This window comes from Lithobates pipiens, unplaced genomic scaffold, assembly GCF_037356315.1.
Source record: "Lithobates pipiens isolate NorthernLeopardFrog02 unplaced genomic scaffold, aLitPip1_a1.2 Scaffold_28, whole genome shotgun sequence".
Classification (NCBI taxonomy): domain Eukaryota; kingdom Metazoa; phylum Chordata; class Amphibia; order Anura; family Ranidae; genus Lithobates; species Lithobates pipiens.
Window position 1 is genome coordinate 119,275,841 of NW_027507789.1, and position 25,619 is coordinate 119,301,459.

Genomic DNA, 25,619 nt, shown 5'->3' on the forward strand with positions numbered 1-25,619 from the left:
ATGGATTTCCTCTAGGCCAGGGGTGTCCAAACTTTTTTCAAAGAGGGCCAGATTTGATGAAGTGAACATGCTGGAGGGCCGACCATTTTGTCTGACATTCTTTAAACCATTAAAATTCGGTCTAAGTGTGTTCATCTGAGCACTAATACACGGCCCAACAAGAATTCTCTTACCTTTTTGCTGTGTGTGGTGAACAGATGAGCTCGGGTGTGTTATTATATGGATATACTGTATTTAATTGGCTTATACCACACACCTTAACTTTAAAAAGGAAGTCTCAGGAAAAAAATAAAAATCTTACATTTTAAATAAAGACATGTGAAGCAAAATAAGGGTCAGTGTCCATCTGCAGCCCCCAGCGTATTTCCATGAATTCAGCCTCCACCGTATTGCCATGAATGCAGCCCTCAGCATATTGCCATGAATGCAGCCCACACATTGCCATGAATGCAGCCTCCACCGTATTGCCATGAATGCAGCCCCCAGCGTATTGCCATGAATGCAGCCCCCAGCGTATTGCCATGAATGCAGCCCCCAGCGTATTGCCATGAATGCAGCCTCCACGTATTGCCATGAATGCAGCCTCCAGCGTATTGCCATGAATGCAGCCTCCAGCGTATTGCCATGAATGCAGCCTCCAGCGTATTGCCATGAATGCAGCCTCCAGCGTATTGCCATGAATGCAACCCACACGTTGCCATGAATGTAGCCCCCACATTGCCATGAATGCAGCCCCCACATTGCCATGAATGCAGCCCCCACATTGCCATGAATGTAGCCCCCACATTGCCATGAATGCAGCCCCCACATTGCCATGAATGCAGCCCACACATTTCCATGAATGCAGACTCACCATTGCCATAAGTGCAGCCTGATTCACGTTCTGCAGCCTTGGAGGAGACAGGGAGGGGGGCGGGATGAGCGCCGACAGACATACAGGAGAAACTCCTGTTTCTATCGACGGCCTCTTTAATTGAAAGTCCCGCCTCCTGTGATGGACAAAGCGGTTGTCCAATGGCAGTGCAGGACGGGACTTCCTTTTACACAGGACGCTGTCCTGTATCCACGGCACTCATCCCGCCCCCTCCATGGCAGCCAGCATATCTATCTTTTGTGGCCCCCTGCGAACAGGGATTTGTTGGGGGCCACAAAAGATATATATGTGAACATGACCAGACGGGCCGTCCGAAACCGGAACGCGGCCGCGATTGGCCCGCGGGCCAGACTTTGGACATGCCTGCTCTAGGCACTCTCATTTCTTCCCACACTCAAAATACATATTTGTAGGTAAATTGGCCCTATTGTGAATGTGAGTTAGGAACCTTAACCACTTAAGCCCCGGACCAATTGTCAGCCTAAGGACCAGAGGTCTTTTTACAATTTCGCACTGCACTGCTTTAACTGGTAATTGTGCGGTCATGCAATGTTGTACCCAAACGAAATTTGCGTCCTTTTCTTCCCACAAATAGAGCTTTCTTTTGATGGTATTTGATTGCCTCTGCGATATAAATTTTTTTTCCGCTATAAAAGGAAAAAGACTGAAATTTTTTAAAAAAAAATATATTTTCTACTTTTTCTTATAAGAAAAATCGAATAAACTAAATTTTAGTCATACATTTAGGTCAAAATGTATTCAGCCACATGTCTTTAGTAAAAAAAATGTCAATAATCGTATATTTATTGGTTTGCACAAAAGTTATAGCGTCTACAAACTAGAGTACATTTCTTGAGGTGCTAAAATGGCAGGGCAGTACAACCCCCCCCCAAATGACCCCGTTTTGGAAAGTAGACACCCCAAGGAAATTGCTGAGGGGCATGTTGAGCCCATTGAATATTTTTTTTTGTCCAAAGTGATTGAATAATGACACAAAAAAAAAGTTTACAAAAAGTTGTCACTAAATGATATATTGCTCACACTTGCCATAGTTATATGTGGAATTGCACCCCAAAATATATTCTGCTGCTTCTCCTGAGTACGGGGATACCACATATGTGTGACTTTTTGGGAGTCTAGCCGCGTACGGCACCCCGAAAATCAATTACCGCCTTCAGGATTTCTAAGGGTGCAAATTTTTGATTTCACTCCTCACTACCTATCACAGTTTCGAAGGCCATAAAATGCCAAAATAACACAAAACCCCCCCAAATGGCCCCATTTTAGAAAGTAGACACCCCTAGGAAATTGCTGAGGGGCATGTTGAGCCCGTTGAATATTTTTTTTGTCCCAAGTGATTGAATAATGACAAAAAAATAATTTACAAAAAGTTGTCACTAAATGATATATTGCTCACACATGCCACAGTTATATGTGGAATTGCACCCCAAAATATATTCTGCTGCTTCTCCTGAGTACGGGGATACCACATATGTGGGACTTTTTGGGAGTCTAGACGCGTACGGCACCCCGAAAACCAATTACCGCCTTCAGGATTTCTAAGGGTGCAAATTTTTGATTTCACTCCTCACTACCTATCACAGTTTCGAAGGCCATAAAATGCCAAAATAGCACAAAACCCCTCCAAATGACCCCATTTTGGAAAGTAGACACCCCAAGCTATTTACTGAGAGGCATGTTGAGTCCATGAAATATTTTATATTTTGCCACAAGTTGCAGGAATATTAAAAATGTTTGTTTTTTTTTGCACAAAGTTGTCACTAAATGATATATTACTCACACATGCTATGGGCATAAGTGAAATTGCACCCCAAAATTAATTCTGCTGCTTCTCCTGAGTACGGGGATACCACATGTGGGGGACTTTTTGGGAGCATAGCCACATACGGAACCCCGAAAACCAAGTACTGCCTTCCGGATTTAAATACAAAGCGCTACCAAAAAAAACTGTTAGCGATCTCAGGGATCAGGCCTGACTCTGCGAACGCTGCAGTTATGTGTTTAGTGTTTTGTAAGTGACAGTGATCGATCGATACTGCACTTGGGTGGGCTGGGCGGAGGGGCAAAACGCAGGTGCCAGCAGGTATCTGGGCTGATCCTGCTAACAATGCATTTTTTTGGAACCCTAAACTGCTGGGGACGCTAGTATAGATCTGATCAGATCAGACATTGATCTGTTCAGATTCTATACCACTACGGGAGGTTTATGCTTTGCGCGTGGGTGTTAGCGGTACTGGCACTAACCTAGCGCTGCCTGGGGCGACGCAGACCCTGACCCTAAAACCTAATTGATATCACCCGCCGGGTGATCAGGGGGTTAAACCTTTATTGGGTAATAAATGGTGGGTGCCCTGATGCTATAAAAAGCAAACTAACTAACCAGAGTCACCCGTAACACTTATACGGTGATCACTGGTGAAAGGGTTAACTAGGGGCAATCAGGGGGTTAAAACCTTTTATTAAGTAGTATATGGGGGTCCCTGACGCTATATAAAAACCTGACGGGGAACCTAAATAACTAACTGGCTAACCAGCGTCACCAGTGGCACTTATACTGTGATTGCTGGTGAAAGGGTTAACTAGGGGCAATCAGAGGGTTAAAACCATTATTGGGTAGTATATGGGGGGACCTAGCGCTATAAAAACCTGGCGGTGAACCTAAAAAAATAACTAGCTACTTAGCGACACCAGTGACACTAATGTAGCGATCAGAAAAACGATCGCTTAGTGACACTGGCAAAAGGGGGTGAAAGGGTAAACTCTAGGGGCAATCAGGGGGATAGGGGGCTACCCTGGACCTAACACTAACTGCCCTGACACTTTTTACTGTCACAACTGACACTAAATGCAGTGATCAGTAAATAAATGATCACTGCAATCAGTGACACTGTTACTGGGAGGGGGCGGGGGGGATCGGGGGGGGGGGGGGATTTGTGTGCCTATGTGTACCTACATGTCAGTGTAGCGATTGGTGCACTTACTATTGTGTTCTCCTCGCAGTCCGGTCAAAAAGACCGCCCCGAGGAGAATGACATCACTTCCTCCCTGCCTGTGTTTACACTACACAGGCGGGGGAAGCTTCTTATTTGCCAGGAGCGATCGAGAGGGGGTGGCCAGAAACCAACGGCCATCCCCTCATCCCGGATAGCTCCTGAAGCGAAACGGACCGCCGCAGCCAGCAGGAGGGGGTCCCACCCGCTGAAAGGTAAACACGTACATTTACGTGCTTGTGCCTGTCAGTGCCATTGTGCCGACATACATTGCCATGCGGCGGTCCTTAAGTGTTTAAATTGTAAGCTCCTTGAGGGCAGAGACTGATATAAATGTATAATATTAGCCTTGTGCAATTTTTGTTTAGATCCAAATGATTTTTTTTAACATTCTTGGACAAATGTGTTAAATAGAAAATTTGGAAATATGAAAATTAGAAAATTTGGAAATATAAAAATTAGAAAATTAGAAAACTCAGAAAAATGAAAATTAGAAAACTAGAAAATTTGAAAATATGAAAATTAGAAAATTTAGAAATATGAAAATTAGAAAATTCGGAAATATGAGAATTTGGAAATATGAAAATTAGAAAATTTAAAAATTATAAAAATAGAAAATATGAAAATTAGAAAATTTGTAAAAATAAAAATTAGAAAAATTGGAATTATGAAAACTAGAAAATTAAAAAATGAGAAAATAAGAAAATTAGAAAATAAAAAAATCAGAAATATGAAAGTTAGAAAATATGGAAAATAGAAAATATAAAAATTTGAAAATTAGAAAACTCAGAAAAATGAAAATTAGAAAACTAGAAAATTTGGAAATATGAAAATTAGAAAATTAAAAAAATTATAAAAATAGAAAATATGAAAATTAGAAAATTTGTAAAAATGAAAATTAGAAAAATTGGAATTATGAAAACTATAAAATTAAAAAAATGAGAAAATAAGAAAATTAGAAAATTAAAAATCAGAAATATGAAAGTTAGAAAATATGGAAATTAGAAAATATAAAAATTAGAAAACTCAGAAAAATAAAAAATTAGAAAACTAGAAAATTTGGAAATATGAAAATTAGAAAATTTGGAAATATGAAAATTAGAAAATTCGGAAATATGAGAATTTGGAAATATGAAAATTAGAAAATTTAAAAATAGAAAATATGAAAATTAGAAAATTTGTAAAAATTAAAAAAATGAAAAATTGGAATTATGAAAACTAGAAAATTAAAAAATGAGAAAATAAGAAAATAGAAAATAAAAAAATCTGAAATATAAAAGTTAGAAAATATGGAAATTAGAAAATATAAAAATTAGAAAATTAGAAAGCTCAGAAAAATGAAAATGAGAAAAGTAGAAAATTTGGAAATAGGAAAATTTGAAAAATTGGAAATATTAAAACTAGAAAATAAAAAAATGAGAAAATATGAAAATTAGAAAATTAAAACATTTGGAAATAATAATACATTTTCTCATTTTCATATTTTCTCATTTTCATATTTCCAAATTTTATACATTTCTAAATTTCATATTTTAATTTTTTTTAATTTTCTAGTTTTCAGATTTCAGATTTTTCAAATTTTCATATTTCAGATTTTTCTAGTATTCTAATTTTAATTTTTCTGAATTTTCTAATTTTTATATTTTCTAATTCTCTAATTTTCATATTTCTGATTTTTCTCATTTTCATATTTTCAAGTTTACTACGTTTCTATTTTCTTTAATCTGTAATTTTCATATTGCCGAATTTTAAAATTTTTAAAATTTTCTAATTTTCTATTTTTCATTTTTATATATTACTATATTTCACTGAAGTGGAAAGAAGAAAAAAAATTGAAAATTAGAAAATTCAGATTTTCAAATTTTCTCATTTTCACATTTCCTAATTTTCAATTTTTTTATTCTCTAATTTTCATATTTTCGAATTTTAATATTTTCTCATTTTCATATTTTCTCATTTTCTATTTTTTAGTTCTCTAATTTTCATATTTTCTAATTTTCATATTTCCGAATTGTCTAATTTTCATATTTTCAGTTTTTTTAATTCTCTAGTTTTCCTATTTCAGATTTTTCAAATTTTCATATTTACAAATGTTCAAGTTTTCCAATTTTCATGTTTATAAATTTACAAATTTTCTAATATTCATATTTTAGAATTATCTAATTTCCATATTTTCTCATTTTCAATTTTTTTAATTTTCACATTTTCGGATTTTTACATTTTCATTTTTTTAAATTTTCTCATTTTTATATTTATACATTTTCATATTTTCTAATTTTATATTTTTAAAATTCTCAAATTTTCAAATTTTCATATTTCAGAATTTTCTAATTATTTTATATACTGATTTTCATATTTCATATTTTTCTAATTATTATATTTTCTAATTGTCATATTTCCAATTTATTTTATTTTCTAGTTTTCATATTTCCAATTTTTCTAATTTTCTTGTTTCCGAATTTTCTAGTTTTCTAATTTAAATTTTTCTGAATCTTCTAATCTTCAAATGAATGGATTTTCTAGTTTTAACATTTTCATATTTCCAAATTTTCAAATTTTCAGATTTTCAAATTTTCTATTTTTTAAATTTTCTATTTTTTTAGATTTTATCGTTTTTTAATTTTCTAGTTTTCATATGTCCAATTTTTCTAATTTTCATATTTTCCAATTTTCGAATTTAAATTTTTTTGAATTTTCAAATTTTCATATTTTCTGTTTTCTTAAGTTTCTAATTTTCATATTTCTATTTTTTTATTTATTTCCAATTTTTCTAATTTTCATAATTCCGAATTTTCTAGATTTCTAATTTTCATTCTTCTGAATTTTTTTATTTCAGAATTTTCATATTTCTGAATTTTCTAATTTTCTAATTTCCGATTTTTCTTGTATTCAAACTTTCAGATTTCTGAATTTCATAACTTTCTAATTTCTATGTTATAAATTCTGGGGAAACCGCGCTACTTATTGACGGGTAGAGTGGAAGATATTTAACCGGATAGAAAATAACTCACAGTAAAAATTTAAAATTAAATAGGTTGCAGCCCCCCACCAAAGAAGACCCCCACACGGGGTTTTCACAATATTATAAGCTAAAAAACCAGGGTATCTGGCGCTACCTATAATCAGGAAAAATTATAAAAAATTATGGAATAGGGATACAAAATCAGCATTTGTATAACCCTAAAGGTACCAACAATCTCATAAATTGCGCTTTATATTTCCAAAGCCTATATCAGATATCCTATTCCACCATCAATGGAAATGTTAGCCTCTAACAAGGACAAGATTCAATAATCCCAGAGCTGCTGGGTGCCAGAAACTCTATATAACGTAACCAATGTGATCCCCTATGCGGTTTTAACAATAAAATCGCATAGATATTGTTGAATGTAGCCTGGTCCGGAAATAATATGCGATTGTATCAAACGGGACCCAAACCTAGGATTCCAAACGGGTGACTATGTGCAAAAATTATATATAGATAGGTAATATGGTACTCACATGCAACTTATGCCAGAAATCGTATAGCTGTTAGAGGTCGACCTATATGGGTTTTTCTCTGGCCGATGCCGATATTTAGAAATCATGGCGGCCGATAGCCGATATATGATGCCGATTTTTTTTGGGCCGATATGTTAGGCCGATTTTATTTATTTATTTTTAATCCCCCTTGATCTAACACACCTTTGCCACTGGGGCGTTTTTTTAAGGCGCTTTTGGGCTAAAAATAGCGCCTGTAAAGTGCCTGCAAAACGGCTCCCCTGCAGTCTGCGTGAAAGACAGAGTGCTTTCACACTGAGGCGATTCACTGGCAGGATCTTAAAAAAAAAGTCCTGCAAGCAGCACGTTTGGAGGGGTGTATACCGCTCCTCCACCACTCCTGCCCATTGATATGAATGGGCACCACTGCCGAAGCGCATGCAATGCGATTTGGCAGCGGTGCTTCATGGGCGCATTTAACCTCTTCCTTGGCCGCTAGCTGGGTTATATGTGCCCCACTAGCAGCCAAATAGCACCGCTAAAATGATGGTAAAGAGCCGCTAAAACTTGCATTTTACCATCAACGCCTGCCCGCTCCAGTGTGAAAGCAGTCTTCATAAGTGATACAGAAAATTTCTTACACTTAAACATTTATTAAACAAAACAAACCTCCAATCAGTTTACTTGTATGTATGATTTAGATACTTGTATGTATGATTTAGATAAAAAAAAAAACTAATAAATAAAAACAGGTAGTCAAATCTTTTGGAAAAAAAAAAAAAAAAAAGGGCTAACTTTACTGTTTTTATTTTATTTTTTAAATGGTGTATTTTTTTTCCAAAAAAATGCATTTGAAAGACCTCTGTGCAAATGCTGTGTGACATAAAATATTGCAACAACCGCTATTTTATTCCCTAGGATCTCTGCTAAAAAAATATATATAATTTTTGGGGGGTCTAAGTGATTTTCTGGCAGAAAATACAGGATTTTTACTTGTAAGCAACAAGATTTAGTCTTTAAATGGTTAAACTGAGAACTTCTACACACAGAGATGACTTCATTCATTCAAGTGTAAACATTGTATCATTTTGTTCTTTTCTTGGCAGCCTGCCCAGAGAGGAGGAAAGGGTTGCTATGACGACTCAGTCAACTTGCACTGACTTCTATACAGAAGTCATTTCAAAGTCCCGCTGTAGTTCTAAATCGGCTTTTTATCAGCACAATCGGCCGATGCCGATTATTTAAAAAACGGCAAATATCGGCCGATATATCGGTCGACCTCTAATAGCTGTTGCTGCATGTGACCTCATCCACCACCATAACCCCCTCATATGTAAACAAAAAAACTCCTAAAGTGCAAATGTGCAACAGATTGAATCAAATATACAAAGTGCACGTGCCTATATATACAAAGTAAATCAGGATTATAAAGTGCAAGTTACTGTAAACATAGACTCCAAATATTCATAGTGATACACCTCTACCCCAAAAAAATATATAAGTAAGACTGAAAATAAATTAAAAAATAAAATAAATAAGACTTAAAGTGCAAATCTCAAATCCGTGAAAAAAAAGAAAAAAGAAAAAAAGAAGGAAAAGGGAGAAAAAAAGTCCAAAATTATAAAAATATAAAAATATAATGCAAAAGGCAATTGCGAATTTCCCTAGGGTAGGGCCATATATTTCAACTCCGTAGCGTATATATAAATATACTGCGGGGTTCGCTCAGTGGATGCGCTGCGTGCGTATCATCTGCGCTGCACCACTCCGGAAGTGACGTAGTGTGCGTGGCTCCGTCGAACGCGTTTCGTCATTGACGTCTTCAGCGGCGGTGCCACGCCACTACACACTACGCATTATAAGGGAAGAAAGCATCTGCATATTCACTCCCCCCATCCAAGGAAACCAATCCCAATCTAGGAGGCGAGTTCCAACGAATTAACCCCATTATGTTTCTGTAGGGAAGTATAACCTTATACATGGGTATATCATAGCACAACGTTCATATTTCCCATATAGTCATACAACACCAAGGAATGAATGGAAAAGCATCTTCTATAAGCCATGGGTAAAATATCCGCTATCTCACCATGCTATTTCCCCTGTATTATCCGCTATCTCACCATGCTTTTTATTGGATTCATGCATTCTCTGAACTTTTGTCTCAAAATGTCAAAGCTTATCATACATAGTATAGGGAGTGTTATAAACAAGGTTTATGATAATCTACAATGAAGATATGTATCAAAGACAACAAACAAAAAAAGGTATTCTAACAGACATAGCATAGTTGTAAATTTCAAAACAGGGAAGGGGGAAGAAGGAGACAGAGAGGACTAAGGAGATTTTTATACGGTGCGATTTTAAATTCTATGAAGACAAGATATAATAAAAATACATTTATTTAAATACATAAAAAACACTATATTGCAGTATATAGTGTATACAAGTGACAAAGACAATATATGCATTTATACAAGATTGAAGGGATCCCGGCGAAGCAAGTTAATAATGCCGGCCATACACGGTTCGAATTTCGAAAGAATTTTCTTTTGAAAATTGTATCTAAGAATTTTCATATGAATTTCGCACCATTAGTGGGCTGCAGCAACAGCCGATTTTCGTGCGGAAATAAAATTTGAGGAATCGGACATTTTCTAATCAATGATGGGAGAATCGTGCGAGAAACGTAATAAGAAAAGAAAATGTACGGAGATAAAAGAAAATGTACGGAGATAAAAGAAGATTCCCAGCAAAGAAAATTATTTTCTGTAGCAACATGAGGTGAAATTGAAGGCTTGGTCGACCGAATTTCGAAAATCAATGGTGGCGTCATCGGATCACAAAAAAAATGAATTTTCTGATTTTGAAAAGAAAATTTGTTCGAAATTCGACCGTGTATGGCCTGCATAAGCCAATAGGACTTGTTCCCAACATGTTTCGCAACGAGCTTCTTCAGGGGAGTGTGCAACTGAACAATAAACACAATATAAGATTAATATACAGAAACACTGAATATACAATGTAATTATAACAATATCAAAAATCCTATGGTATAGATTAAGCAACCCAGACATATGCAATCTAAACATAATGGCGCTTTCCACTCACCAATAGGCAACCGCAAACCAGGAGTAACCACTGGATGTAAATTACGTGCAAAACAGCCGGCCAAATCAGAGGACAATCGGCCTTAAGGAGGACACAGATGGAGGAAAGTCAGCACTGGAAAATTGGATAATAGATAAATAAAAAACCAGAAGAAATGCACAGATATAAGTAGTATTCTACGAATATATAGACACTGACCTTCAAAAAATGAAGGAAGGGGGGGGCAAAAAGCCTCAATAAAGTAATATTATCTAAATACTGATTAGGCAATGCGCTTCTTTGATAACCGCCATAAGTATAGCTAACAAAAAAAAATTATTTATGGGTATAATAACCAAATGTCATTGTAAATAGAAAATAAGAAGGGATTTATAATCATACCTCTGATACTGCATGAAAACTTGGACCAAATAAACTGATAACACAATGGGATAAACCCTTGCACAAGGGGAAGGGTAAATAGTCCGGATTAATAAACAGCCAAGCAAACAATTTGATAGATGTCTGGCTGGTAGAAACCCCCAGAAAAGGCGATTTCCCTGAAAGTAATCAGAACATACTTTCCATCCAATATGCACATGACATTGATCTTGTAGACAAATCCATAAGTAAATGGTATGATGAACATGCTAAATTAGTCACTACCCCCAAATTTAAGCGAAAAGAACTAGAATTATCTAAACAGATTGAAACCTATACTCTTGATATCATCTGTTCCAAGGAGAATAAGTTCTCTCGGGACAATACCTCTTATTCCAGTGGTATGGCATATAAATGGCCATCGGACGACAAAAATAAAAATAAGTTCACTAGAACATCGCGTCCTTCCAACATGAGAGGTTATAATGAAGAAGAAACTAGATCAAATACTTCTTCCACGTCTTTCCCTTCTAGTCATTCAACTATTTATCGGGACCTCTCGGGGGACAGACTCCCGAAGAGAAGAAAGGGCGACCATGATACCACCGCTACGGTAGCACCCAACCCCCACTTAAGCACCCCCCTACCCCCTCGTACTCACTCAGTCTCTAAACAGGCTTTAACTCGCCCTATCACTATGTTCCATCACCCAGCACTACCTCCACCCCATCCTATTCCTACCTCTATTAATACTACTTTATCCACCACTCTCACTCCTTCACTAGTCACTCCCACACAGAAGAATTTTTTGAAGTATAGCCTCAATAGGAGATAATTGTTAATATACAGTGTACCATCATCCAGTAGTAATTCGAGAAAAGGAAAGGTAATTTGAAAGTTATGGGAGTGGGAAGGGAGCTGTACAAATAAATTTCCTTATACCCATACCCAAACCAAAATACCAAAAGGAAATGTTGGACTATACCGGTACTAAATTGGATACATAAAGATCATAAAATATATAGTAGAATTTCATATAAATTTTAATACAAAAATTAAAGCAAATTTACATAACACAAGAAGGAAAAATTATTACACAAAGACATATCATATTTAAAAGCTCGTACACCCCAGGTTCGTATGTACAGTTACTCATGGTAGAGTTCCATTCTAGGGGTACAAGTGAGGAGTTCCTCGACTAGTTTCGCGGAGTTTTCCGCTTCATCTGGAGGAGATCTAAAAATTGGATATACAGGCGCATGCGCGGCAGCTCGATGGACGGTCGCAGGTCCTGAGAGCTCCGTTCACTCCGACCGTGACTTCCCGCTGCTGAGCCGTACGGAGAAGAGCTCCTCACCGCCAGCTCGCCCTATCACACCAGCGGACCGGTGCCATCATACTCGGCGAACGGTAACCACGGCGAGACGCTGTTTATCCCGGCAGTTAGCTCTGGAGATCCAGGCCGCATCCCCCGCCATGATGGCGGACGCTGCTTCCCCCGCACAAGGCCTGAATCTTCATCCGATGCCATCCGTCACAGATCGGATCCCGTCTGACCCACACTCCAAGGATCCTCCTCTTCATAATGTGAGTTACCCGCAGATGTCCCTGTCATCCCCAGCATCTACGGAATCCTTGCTGGGGAGATTTCATGGGGGATCTCCCCTCACTCCTATGGAAGACTATCTCTCCTCTCCAGCGGTGCGTGGGGCTGCTCCATCTACCCACACTAACCCCACTGATCTCCCTGCTCTGCTTGAAACATTCTCCCAAATGCTATCGAGGGGCCTTGCTCAGAATGCTTCCCATATTACCTCAATTATTCAGGCTGACCTACAGCAACTTGGGGCCAGGATTGAAGCAATTGAAATAAAAACCGATCAGACTGTAGCCAGAACCATACAGAATACTGACAGGATCTCTGAACTACAAGAGCAGCTAGACACTGCTTATTCTAAATTAGATGACCTCGAAACAGAAATCGACGGTACAACTTCAGGCTCCGAGGCCTACCTGAATCTTTTAAAGATACAGATACGGTGGTACGCGCTTTCATCGCGTCACTTCTACCGGATCTACCAGACCATCGTCTAGAGCTAGATCGCGCTCACCGAGCTCTTCAACCCCCTCGCCAAGATGGTTTACCTAGAGACATTGTGGTCAAACCCCACTTCTTTAAAACTAAGGAAGAGGTCATGCGAAAGGCCAGAGAGACTGAAAATCTTTCCTTTCAAGGTCATCCAGTCCAAATCTTCTCGGATCTATCCCCATACACGATCCAACTGCGGAGATCCTTAAAACCACTTCTCCAAGTCCTAACGCAAAACTCTATAGCTTATCGTTGGGCATTCCCGTTCAGACTACACTTCACGTATGCAAACAAACTGTATGGTTTTTCTAACTTCACTGATGGCGAACGCCTGCTCCTTCAACTGGGCCTCATCTCACAGTCTCCTGCTGACCCCGCGGATCCCAAGTCATCAAGTTCTTCGAAGAGACCACCCCCAGCAAGCCCCGACAAGCCCCTCTGGCAGAAGCAGAAGGCTAAACGGTCTAAAGATGGACGTCCAACCTGAGGGAAAAAATTCTGGATGAGTCTTCTGTGTTGAACTTCCCTGACACTACCTTGTGTATTTACACTCGTTGGTAAAAGCGCTCAATTTGCGCATTTTCAATTTTTCTCCCCTTTTTCAGATTGTGAGAGTATATCCCCTCTCAGACGGGTGCGATCCGCACTGCCATGGACTTCCTATGTGACTTTTGACTTTTTATTTTATACGTATTTTTCTTTTTTTTTTCTTTTTGGCTTTTCTCCTTCTACATTATAGCCCTAGCTGGGCTTTGCTACTATGAGCGGCAGCTCTTCTCCACATGGCTGTTGATAACCTTCACAAGCTTAAGGCTCTCCCATTTTTGATTGGTTTAAATTTTTGTTTCATGTTATATGCTTTTTTTTTTCTTTTTCATCTTTTTCATTGTGGGGGCTATAGATGCCCCCCATTTCTTGTGATTGGGTATTGGGCCTCGGGTGGGATCCAGTCGGGGTGGTTTGCACTGCGCCCCCTCCAGTCTCCGAGTGACGGACGGTTCATTCCTCTCACTCAGAGACTCCCACACTTTCCCCTTCGTTGGGAATTTCTCCCGAGACTTAGACTCTCGGGCCCTATATGCAGGGGATGGACATGTGTCCTCCTCCCCTGCATTTAGTTTCATGTGTTATATGTGTTATGTTTGTTTATGTTCACTCACAGTTAACCATAGTTCACAGGTGGTTAATATCTCTTTTGTTTTATCTCCGCAGGATTAGTCATCTCCTCCCTATCCCCTCTTTCCCACCCCTCCTTTCCCGGGTCTACCAGGGCATCGCTCCGCTGACAACCTCTCTGCCTTTGCCTGTTGCTTTCCTAGCCTGGGATGATCCCTATCGCCGCAGGGGTATGGAAAGAAATCCCTCTATAACGTATTTGCTAACCCCTCTGACTCGCTATGCCTGACCACAAACACCCCCCCTCCTTTTGTATAGCTACACATAACGTGCAGGGGATGAACTCTCCCATCAAACGGAGGAAACTGTTTCACTTTTACCAAGCCCAAAAGATAGATGTGATTTTCATGCAGGAAACCCACTTTAAATCCACTTATAATCCCTCCTTCCTACATAGTCGATTCCCCCAGTTCTTCCTGTCTAATGCCAAAAACAAAACAAAGGGAGTAGCAATATGCATATCTAAGAACCTTAGATTTACCTCTACAGAAATATACAGAGACAAAGAAGGTAGGTTTATTTTGGTTAAGGGATCCCTGGAAGGAATTATCTATTCTTTTGTGTCATACTATGCCCCAAACAAGGGACAATCAGCTTTCTTTCGCTCCATGATGTCCACTTTAGACCCTCTATTAGAGGGTAAGATAATAATGGGGGGAGATACCAACCTCCCATTTGACCATTCCCTGGATAAAGCAGGAAAAAGGTCAGCGCGAAACCGAAAACCTCCTAAACAGAGCACTAAGATTGCGACTATTCTACACTCGAGAGGATTAGTGGACATCTGGAGGGAAAAGAACCCCACTTGTAAAGATTTTACGCATTACTCAGCCCCCCATCAGGTACATGCCAGGCTTGATCACATCTTTGTACAATCACACACTATGGCCATAACATCAGAAATTAGGGACACGTCACTTTCTGACCACTCGCTTGTGCTCCTTCGCCTTCAGTCCACGCACAACCCCTGCACTAGATTCACTTGGCGACTTAATGAGGGTCTCCTTAGTGATCCTGCACATAGTGCGGAAATCTCTAATGCCATCAAAGAATACTTCTCCCTTAACAGGGAGCCCCATACTGCCCCGGACATTGTCTGGGCTGCGCATAAAGCTGTGATCAGGGGGAAAATCATCCAACTTGCCTCTCAACTAAAAAGAGGGAGGAAGGCTCACATAGACTCTCTATCCAAGGAATTCCGTTTACTAAGTAAAGCTCATAAACGTAATCCCACTAGAGAATCCATGGAAGCCATGCACACAGCCAGGACTGCCCTCAATCTGGCTCTTACTACTAAAGCGGAGAAGCATTTGCGATGGTCAGGGGCACGGTTTTACTATCAGAAGGACAAGATAGGAGCTAAACTCGCAGCCAAATTATCCCCGAGGCTACGATCTTATGCGTTCCCGAAAATTAGAGATCAGGATGGAATCCTAACACAGAATCCCCTCCGCATTATGTCTTCCTTCCACAAATTTTACACCTCCTTGTATAAGGAAGATAAGGATATTTCACGGACCTCAGTGGCTCAATTTTTGGACACTATCTCCCTCCCAAAGTTGTCCCCAGACCATTCTACCCTACTAGAGGAACCAATTTCGGTGACTGAAGTCCTAGAGGTGATCAAACGACTCAAAAATAATTCTGCCCCGGGGCCTGATGGGTTCTCTGTGGGATATTATAAAAAATTCGCCCCGATCCTTGCCCCCTCTATGGTTGCTTTCTTCAACTCCACCCGGTCCGGCTCTCCCCTGGATAAAGCCCTGAACTTAGCCTATGTTTCTGTCATCCCCAAACCTGGCAAAGACGCATCCTTGGTACAAAACTATCGTCCGATTTCACTTATCAACAACGATCTAAAAATCTTAACTAAGGTGCTTTCTAATAGGATCTCAACATTTATTTCCCGATATATTCACAAGGATCAAGTGGGCTTTATCCCGGGGAGACAAGGACCGGACCAAATTCGGCGAGCAGTGGACATCATCTCTATCCTTAACTCTCGCTGGGATGGCGGTCCCTCACAGGAAGGCTTTTTGCTGTCTATTGACCTGCAAAAGGCTTTTGATACGCTGACGTGGCCTTTTCTATTTCAAGTCCTGGAGAGATGGGGCTTCGGTCCTCTCTTTTTGGGGACCCTCCGAGCTTTGTACTCTACACCGAGCGCCCAAGTCCGTTTACAAGGTTGTTATTCGGAGACATTTAGCATCGAAAAAGGCACCAGACAGGGGTGTCCACTTTCACCCCTGCTGTTCGCCATAGCAATAGAGACCCTAGCTATTGCCATCAGAGCCCACCCGGACATTAGAGGAGTGCGATGTGGTCAGCGAGAACATAGATGTGCCCTATTCGCGGATGACCTCCTCCTCTTTATTACTTCCCCACTGATCTCCACTCCTAATATCTTTGCCCTCTTAGACACGTTCGGATTAGCCTCGGGCTTAAAAATGAATGCCTCGAAATCCCTTCCCTTTTACATGGTGCCCCGCTTCGTTGCCTTATCTGGGAGTCTACCTAACACCTAATGTTAACACTCTCTACTCGGCTAATTATCCCTCAGCCCTTGCAAAATTATATACAGACTTACTAACCTGGTCCCATCTTGGTCTCTCATGGCTAGGTCGCATTTTCGCGATCAAGATGACGCTCCTGCCCCGTATCTTGTACCTGTTTAGATCCCTTCCAATACCCGTAAAGAAAACCCAACTTCAACCACTTCAATCAAAAATCCTTCAATTCATCTGGGGTTCCAAGGATTGCAGAGGATCAAAACAATTATTATATAGACTCAAAAAACAGGGAGGTTTAGCGCTACCCAACATTTGGTGGTATTACCAAGCGGCACAATTGACCCAGATATCTATGGTTTATTCCAGGGGCCCCAAACCTTATTGGGTTACCATTGAAAGGCAGGCTGCCCCCCGTTACACCATCGACTACCTCATCTGGGCTCCTCCTAAAAACAGACCCCCTATCATGTCTCCCACCCTCTCCCATTTGCTTGCCCTATGTGATCGGCTGCACAAACATCCTGCATTGATCTCGGAACTACGCCCGTTAACGCATGTTTTCCATAACCCAGACTTCCCTCCAGGCATGAATATTCTGGCCTTTAGTTGGTGGCTCAACAAAGGACTACTGAACTTTTTCAACGCTTCAGGCCCTGTTTCACTTTCGTTCTGTTTGAAGAAACTCGAGATGCCCCACACCGAACATTTTAGATACTCCCAACTAGCCCATTTCCTGCACTCCAGATGGCCCAATAGACCAGAACCTCCTACTGTCACGGCATATGAATCATGGTGTTCAGACATCGCGAGTCAGAGGGGAGGGATATCCACGATTTATACGTCTCTAGCTTCTGCAGTGTCCAAACCTACCTATGCGATAGCCTGGGAAAATTACCTCAATATTTCATGGGATAGTGACCTCTGGTTCTCCTGCTTCCAGAGATCCTTTACTGGGATCCTCAATGTTTCCCTGATTGAAGCTAGCCTCAAACTTTTCACTAGGTGGTACAGGGTTACCGCTCGACTGGCCCAGATCTTTCCGGAGGCGTCCCCTCTTTGTTTCCGTGGCTGCGGTCATATAGGTTCATTACTCCACACATGGTGGAATTGCCCACATATTAGGGGTCTTTGGAACAGGGTATTTGCCCTCATTCGCAAGCTGGTATCAGTTCCGGTTCCCCAAAGTCCGGAAGTGGCACTGCTTAACCTCAAAGTGGAGAAAGTCAATAAACCATCCCAGGCACTCATATTTTTTATCCTTCTAGGCACCAAAATCACCATAGCGGCTCACTGGAAACAACGTTCAGTTCCATTCAGGGCTGTCAAACGAAAGATCTCCTGGATTATGGCGCAAGAGAAACTGGTCAGTCGCATGATGGACAAAGCCTCTTTCTTTGAGAAAGTCTGGGAACCCTGGGCCACATTTCACAAAATCCCCCTCCTCCCGGGATTATAAACTTGATTTGTTCTTTCACGCCAATACCCTGGTAGACCCCCCCACCCCTCCCTGATTCTCCTTCGCCTTCCTCCCCTCCCCCCTCTTTTACACCTCTTTACCGGACCGTTTTAAGTTCTGATTAGAGTTGACTATTCCCGTATTCTCCATGTGACTTGCACATCTAACTGTTTTCTATTCCCACCTTATGATTTACACGGCCTTACAATTTCCGTGGCCGGAACAGGGTGTAACGGTTACTATAGTATAGGTTGGTCATAGGTACAGTGCTCATAATGAGCACGACGCAGCCTTGGGCTTCCTGGGTTTTTCGAAGGAACTCAGTCTTCCGTGCTATTTTTATTTTAAAGGTTTGATCTCAAATTTTCTTTAATTTGTCCAGACTCGGACGGACTATCCAGGTCTGGGCTGGGTGGGGGGGTCCCCTACCACAGCAAGAGCTGGTGGGGGACCTTCTGTCACTCTTCCCAAGACCGCCAGCAATAGGGTGCAGGTGTGAGATGCACCCCCAATAACACTACTGAGCAGTGACAATTGGTTATTCAAGTGATCTCTAACGGCCCAACTTATCTAGATGGCTGGGATCCATGCCTGGTTGATCTCCTCCAAGTTCTTCTTCTTAAGGCAAATTTGTTTACTGATGTACCTACCCAGATTCTGACCAATGTTTACTGCATGTAAGGTTCCGTTTCCCCCTTGGTTTTTCTTTTTCTCTTTGATTGAAATTATATATTGTCTGTACTTTTCGACACCATATGCCTATTGTTGGATGATCTCAGTTTATTATCAATCATCTACTGTATTACTGCTTGATGATGTAAGGCTGTCACGTCATATTATTCCTCTGTTTTGTTCTGCATAAAATCAATAAAAACATTGAAAAAAAAAAAAAATTGGATATACATTAGACAATGCTTACCTATTAGTAGTTAATATAGTTATACAGTCGTATGCATATATATAAGAGAATAAACAAAAATAAATATAAACAAGGATATACACTTGTATTTACAAAAAAAAGGGGGGTTGTAGGAGAAATTTATTACCTAAGAAAAAAAAAAAAAAAACAAGGGGATAAAGGGGGGGGAAAGGGAAAGGGGGCAAGCATACCAAACATAAAACCAGAGTCGAGTCCACTCCAAAAAATTTCCCCCACTGGCGGACATGGGGGATATAGTGCATATGATGGAGAGGTATAGAGGTATAGGTATAGAATATGAAGGTCAAAAGAGAAAGAAATAACATCATTTGGTATAAATGTTACCTGCTAGAGACCATGCATCGGGTAGGTGACGTTGGCCAATGTGTGTTTGAGGGTTTTTGACCCGAAGGGTTAAATATGTGTTTTAGCTAACCACGCTAGCTGTAAAACAGAGAGAGGGGGGAGGGGAGGGAGGGGGGGAAGGGGACAAAGGGAGAGGAAAAGGAAATCCAAATAGTATGATGAGGTATGTTGTAAAACTATAAATTAAGTTATAAAGCTCATTAGGACAAAAGATATACCTGACAAGGGGGGTATCCCAATGGTATGATCGATGGTATTAATTAGACACAATATTAAAAGAAATTACTGCCAGTAATTACTAGGTATGGAGGCCAAAATATTCCACACCCATCCAAGATTGGTCGACGGGGGTGAGGGCTTCTCAAGTTCAGTAGTTCCAAAGGGCAGTAGAATATTCCTATGAATAAATATATAGAGGGATTGGGTCTTATATAAAAAGTGCCTCATATGACCATACATAATATGAATAAATGGTAAATTGGGTAATGAAGCAGTCTGATAAATAACCACATACCTGGTAGTCTAGATAGCACAAGTCAAGCTGAGAAACAACAAGTTCCCATCCATCACATGGAATGCAAGCCCAGAACAGCGGTCAATCAAGACCGCTGTTATATGGGATCCCCAACGGATGTGACGTCAGACGCCGCCGCCGTTCCCGCCGGCGGGAAGCCCATCATCACACCGTCAACACCTCCACACTAGACAGGTGGGCGCCAATCAGGCGTCACACCGGAAGTGCGCTGGAGAAGGGCAGAAGTCATCAGATACACCGATGTACAGCCCAAAAGAACCAGCAAGCCTAAAAGGAGGGGAAGAGAAGGGAATTAACCCCCCCTCCTGGCCAGGAGGTGTACATGTCTGCCAGGGGGAGAAAGGAGAGAGAACCAAACAACTTCCGGAGAAAGACAAACCATATGATACAATCATCCAAATAGGGGAAAAAAAAAAAAAAAGATTTTTTATTATTTATTTAAGTAAAAACGTCTCCAATAGTACAAATATAATGAAACAAAATACAATGAGCAGAATAAGACAATATATATACATAATGAATTAAATTTACAATGTTATTACAATCTTACACATTAGCATAAGGGGTTACCAAGGTCATCAGAGAGGACAATGAAGGAAAAAGAAAGAGAAAAAAAAAATATTTTTTAACTTTTTTATATAAATTCCAAATTACAAAAAATATTTGTATGAAATGGTTTCATTCAACCTGGGAGGGCGAGTGGCCTCAAGGCGCTCAATCCAGAGAGTTTCTCTCTGAAGGATAGTCCGGTCCCAGTCCCCGCCCCTAGGGCTGCCGGGAACCACCTCCAATACAAAAAATTGGACAGCAGAGGTGTCAAACCGATGGTAAAGGCCGATATGTCTCCCAATCGTTGTTAGCTTACCATTGCCTGAGTCATATAGATGGTCACCAATACGCTGTCTGAGCTCACGAATTGTTTTGCCGATGTAGAATGCTCCACATCGACAAATCATCATGTAGATAATGCCTTTAGTACTACAATTAGAGAAAGTGCGTGAATAAAGTATTTCACCATTAGGTAATATAAACTTATTACCTTCCTTTATCCATGGGCAACGAGGGCATTCATTACATCTGAATGTACCTCGGGGGTTATGTCCCGATAATGCTGGTGCAGTATAATGACTTTTAGTAAGGTGGTCTCTAAGGGACCGTGCTCTACGGAAAACTAACTCCGGAGTAGGGCGGACCAATTTGGATAGTACATGGTGGTCAGTAAGTAGGTACCAGTTCCTGTTTAGGATGTCTCAAAGGTTTGAATGGTGAGCAGAGTAAGTGGTGATAAATCTAACAGATTCCTTCTCAATAGGTTTGGGACGGTGATCTAAAAGTGTGTTGCGAGGATATTGGTTTACTCTGTTAAAGGCTTTCCTAAGGCAGGTTCTAGAGTATCCTCTCAACAGGAGGCGGTCCCGCAGTGCATTAGCTTGTAGTTTAAAATCTAGATCTAACGCACAATTTCTGCGTAAACGCAGATACTGTGCATAAGGTATGCTGCGTATTAATGGTTTAGGATGGGCACTGGTGGCATAAACGAGCATGTTTCCTGCTGTAGGTTTACGGTATAAATCCGTATATAAAGTACCATCAGGGTGTTTTAAAATTAGAAGATCTAAAAAGGAAATTCTTTCAAGATCTAGGTGGAATGTAAATTTTAAATTAAATTGGTTATTACCTAAGGTTTGGATAAATTGTAAGAATTTATCTCTAGTGCCTGTCCAAACCAGGAACAGATCATCTAAATAGGGATACCAGAGTAAAACATCTTCTAGAAAAGGGGTTAATTGATCACAAGAGTGGACATATCTCTCCCAACCTCCTAAAAATAGATTTGCATATGCGGGTGCACATGATGTGCCCATTGCGACCCCTTGGGTCTGTAGGTAGTATTGGGTATCAAATAAAAATAAGTTTTTAGTAAGAATAAATTGTAATAAAGACAAAATGAATTTATTAAATGGCCATGTGTTAAGGTCCTGTTCATCCAGGAAGGATCCAGTTATCTGGACGCCCAACTCGTGGGGGATACTCGAGTAAAGAGCCTCGATATCTATCGCCACAAGGAGGGCGTCCGGAGGCACCTGGATCCCATCGAGGTGTTTTAGCAAGTCGGTAGTATCCTTAATGTAGGATGGTAGACTACGTACATGTGGCATTAAATATGCATCAACGAGTTTACTGGAATTATCTGTTAGGGAACCCCTGCCCGAGACAATAGGTCTGCCTGGGGGGCATTTAAGATTTTTGTGCGTTTTTGGGAGGGCATAGAACGTCGGGACAATGGGGAATTTGGGTATCAGGAACTCAAGGGTCTCTTTGTCAATGAGGCCCAAGTTGTGGGCCCCAGTGCAAAGGTCCACGAGTTCCTGAAAAAATAGTGTGGTAACTGATTGCTCGATCGGACAGTACCAAGTATTATTTTTCAAAATGGTCATACACATATCCTTATATTGTTCATGAGTCATTAAAACAATATTCCCTCCTTTGTCAGATGGCTTCACTATTAAGTCTGAGTGTCTCTGTAGGGATCTAAGTGCCCAAAGTTGTTGAGGTTCTAAATTAGGGTGAATTTTGTGCCACTGTTGTTTTTTTAAGTCTCTAATAGTAGTTTGAAGAAATGTCCAAATGGCCGGGCAGGTGGTAAGGTCAGGGGGACCGGACTATCCTTATTAACTCTCTGGATTGAGCGTCTTGAGGCCACTCGCCCTCCCGGGTTGAATGAAACCATTTCATACAAATATTTTTTGTAGTTTGGAATTTATATAAAAAAGTAAAAAAATATTATTATTTTTTTTCTCTTTCTTTTTCCTTTATTGTCCTCTCTGATGACCTTGGTAACCCCTTATGCTAATGTGTAAGTTTGTAATAACATTGTAAATTTAATTCATTATGTATATATATTGTCTTATTCTGCTCATTGTATTTTGTTTCATTATATTTGTACTATTGGAGACGTTTTTACTTAAATAAATAATAAAAAATCTTTTTTTTTTTTTTTTCCCTATTTGGATGATTGTATCATATGGTTTGTCTTTCTCCGGAAGTTGTTTGGTTCTCTCTCCTTTCTCCCCCTGGCGGACATGTACACCTCCTGGCCAGGAGGGGGAGTTAATTCCCTTCTCTTCCCCTCCTTTTAGGCTTGCTGGTTCTTTTGGGCTGTACATCGGTTTGACTTCTGCCCTTCTCCAGCGCACTTCCGGTGTGACGCCTGATTGACGCCCACCTGTCTAGTGTGGAGGTGTTGACGGTGTGATGATGGGCTTCCCGCCGGCGGGAACGGCGGCAGCGTCTGACGTCACATCCGTTGGGGATCCCATATAACAGCGGTCTTGATTGACCGCTGTTCTGGGCTTGCATTCCATGTGATGGATGGGAACTTGTTGTTTCTCAGCTTGACTTGTGCTATCTAGACTACCAGGTATGTGGTTATTTATCAGACTGCTTCATTACCCAATTTACCATTTATTCATATTATATATGGTCATATGAGGCACTTTTTATATAAGACCCAATCCCTCTATATATTTATTCATAGGAATATTCTACTGCCCTTTGGAACTACTGAACTTGAGAAGCCCTCACCCCCGTCGACCAATCTTGGATGGGTGTGGAATATTTTGGCCTCCATACCTAGTAATTACTGGCAGTAATTTCTTTTAATATTGTGTCTAATTAATACCATCGATCATACCATTGGGATATCCCCCTTGTCAGGTATATCTTTTGTCCTAATGAGCTTTATAACTTAATTTATAGTTTTACAACATACCTCATCATACTATTTGGATTTCCTTTTCCTCTCCCTTTGTCCCCTTCCCCCTCCCTCCCCTCCCCCCCCCCTCTCTGTTCTACAGCTAGCGTGGTTAGCTAAAACACATATTTAACCCTTCGGGTCAAAAACCCTCAAACACACATTGGCCAACGTCACCTACCCGATGCATGGTCTCTAGCAGGTAACATTTATACCAAATTATGTTATTTCTTTCTCTTTTGACCTTCATATTCTATACCTATACCTCTATACCTCTCCATCATATGCACTATATCCCCCATGTCCGCCGGTGGGGGAAATTTTTTGGAGTGGACTCGACTCTGGTTTTATGTTTGGTATGCTTGCCCCCTTTCCCCTTCCCCCCCTTTATCCCCTTGGTTTTTTTTTTTTTTCTTAGGTAATAAATTTCTCCTACAACCCCCCTTTTTTTTTGTAAATACAAGTGTATATCCTTGTTTATATTTATTTTTGTTTATTCTCTTATATATATATGCATACGACTGTATAACTATATTAACTACTAATAGGTAAGCATTGTCTAATGTATATCCAATTTTTAGTTCTCCTCCAGATGAAGCGGAAAACTCCGCGAAACTAGTCGAGGAACTCCTCACTTGTACCCCTAGAATGGAACTCTACCATGAGTAACTGTACATACGAACCTGGGGTGTACGAGCTTTTAAATATGATATGTCTTTGTGTAATAATTTTTCCTTCTTGTGTTATGTAAATTTGCTTTCATTTTTGTATTAAAATTTATATGAAATTCTACTATATATTTTATGATCTTTATGTATCCAATTTAGTACCGGTATAGTCCAACATTTCCTTTTGGTATTTTGGTTTGGGTATTGGTATAAGGAGATTTATTTGTACAGCTCCCTTCCCACTCCCATAACTTTCAAATTACCTTTCCTTTTCTCGAGTCACTCCCACACCACCTCCATCTCTAATCACTAGCACAGACAACATTATAATTTCACCTAGTGGTGCTCCCCTACCGGCGGATCTTCGTTGGCTCCTATTTTTTTAGGGAAAGAACCTCCCAGGTCACCAATGTAACTCTTGAATCTATTAACAATCAGGAACCAAATAGGGATACTGAATTTTCTATTTTTAACTTATCATCATATTCCCTCACAGATCGTGAGATCGAGGTATTAAAATTAGGACTAACGTTCTGTCCTGATTCTAATTCGGATAAATTTACTTTTATTAAGGACACACATCTGTTTGCACGTAAGCTGTTGTTCAGAACTATTTTCCATAAACCATCCACCTCAGTTGAATCATGTACAATTAATTCTTCTATGGATACTAATTCTGTTGAATTTCAGGCCCTATCTAACTTAATGGATTTATGGGAGGAAGGTCACTGTGTTTCCGAGGACCGGGATGGGAGTATCCCTACAGGTTTGTCGGTGAAGTCCGTTTCCTTTCCCCCTTTGCAAACTTTTAAACCTAAATCTAATCAATTTCCAATGCTCAATACCAATCCCAACATCTGGGCTTTTACTCAACAAGTCTGCAAAGCTATTGAACAAAGTAATTTTTCCAACAAGAAAGGATATAATTTAACTCAGAAGCAATCCATAGCCTTAAAAGAACTTCAGAGAAATTCCAATATTATCATTAAGCCCGCGGATAAGGGCGGAAATATTGTTGTTATGAATATTTCACAATATGTTACCATGTGTTCTAAAATTCTTAATAATCGCGATTGGTACTGCCCTATATCTATTTCTCTCATCTCCCATTATGATTTAAAGTATCGTCAGATCATTTTTAAAGCCTATCAATCAGGTATTATAGATAAAGGCACCTGGGATTTCCTCAATGTGAGGGATCCCAAAATTCCAACATTTTATGCCTTACCCAAGGTTCATAAGTCAGTAATTGACCCCCCTGATTGCCCCATTGTATCCAGTTGCGAAAGCCTAACCGAAAATGCTAGTTG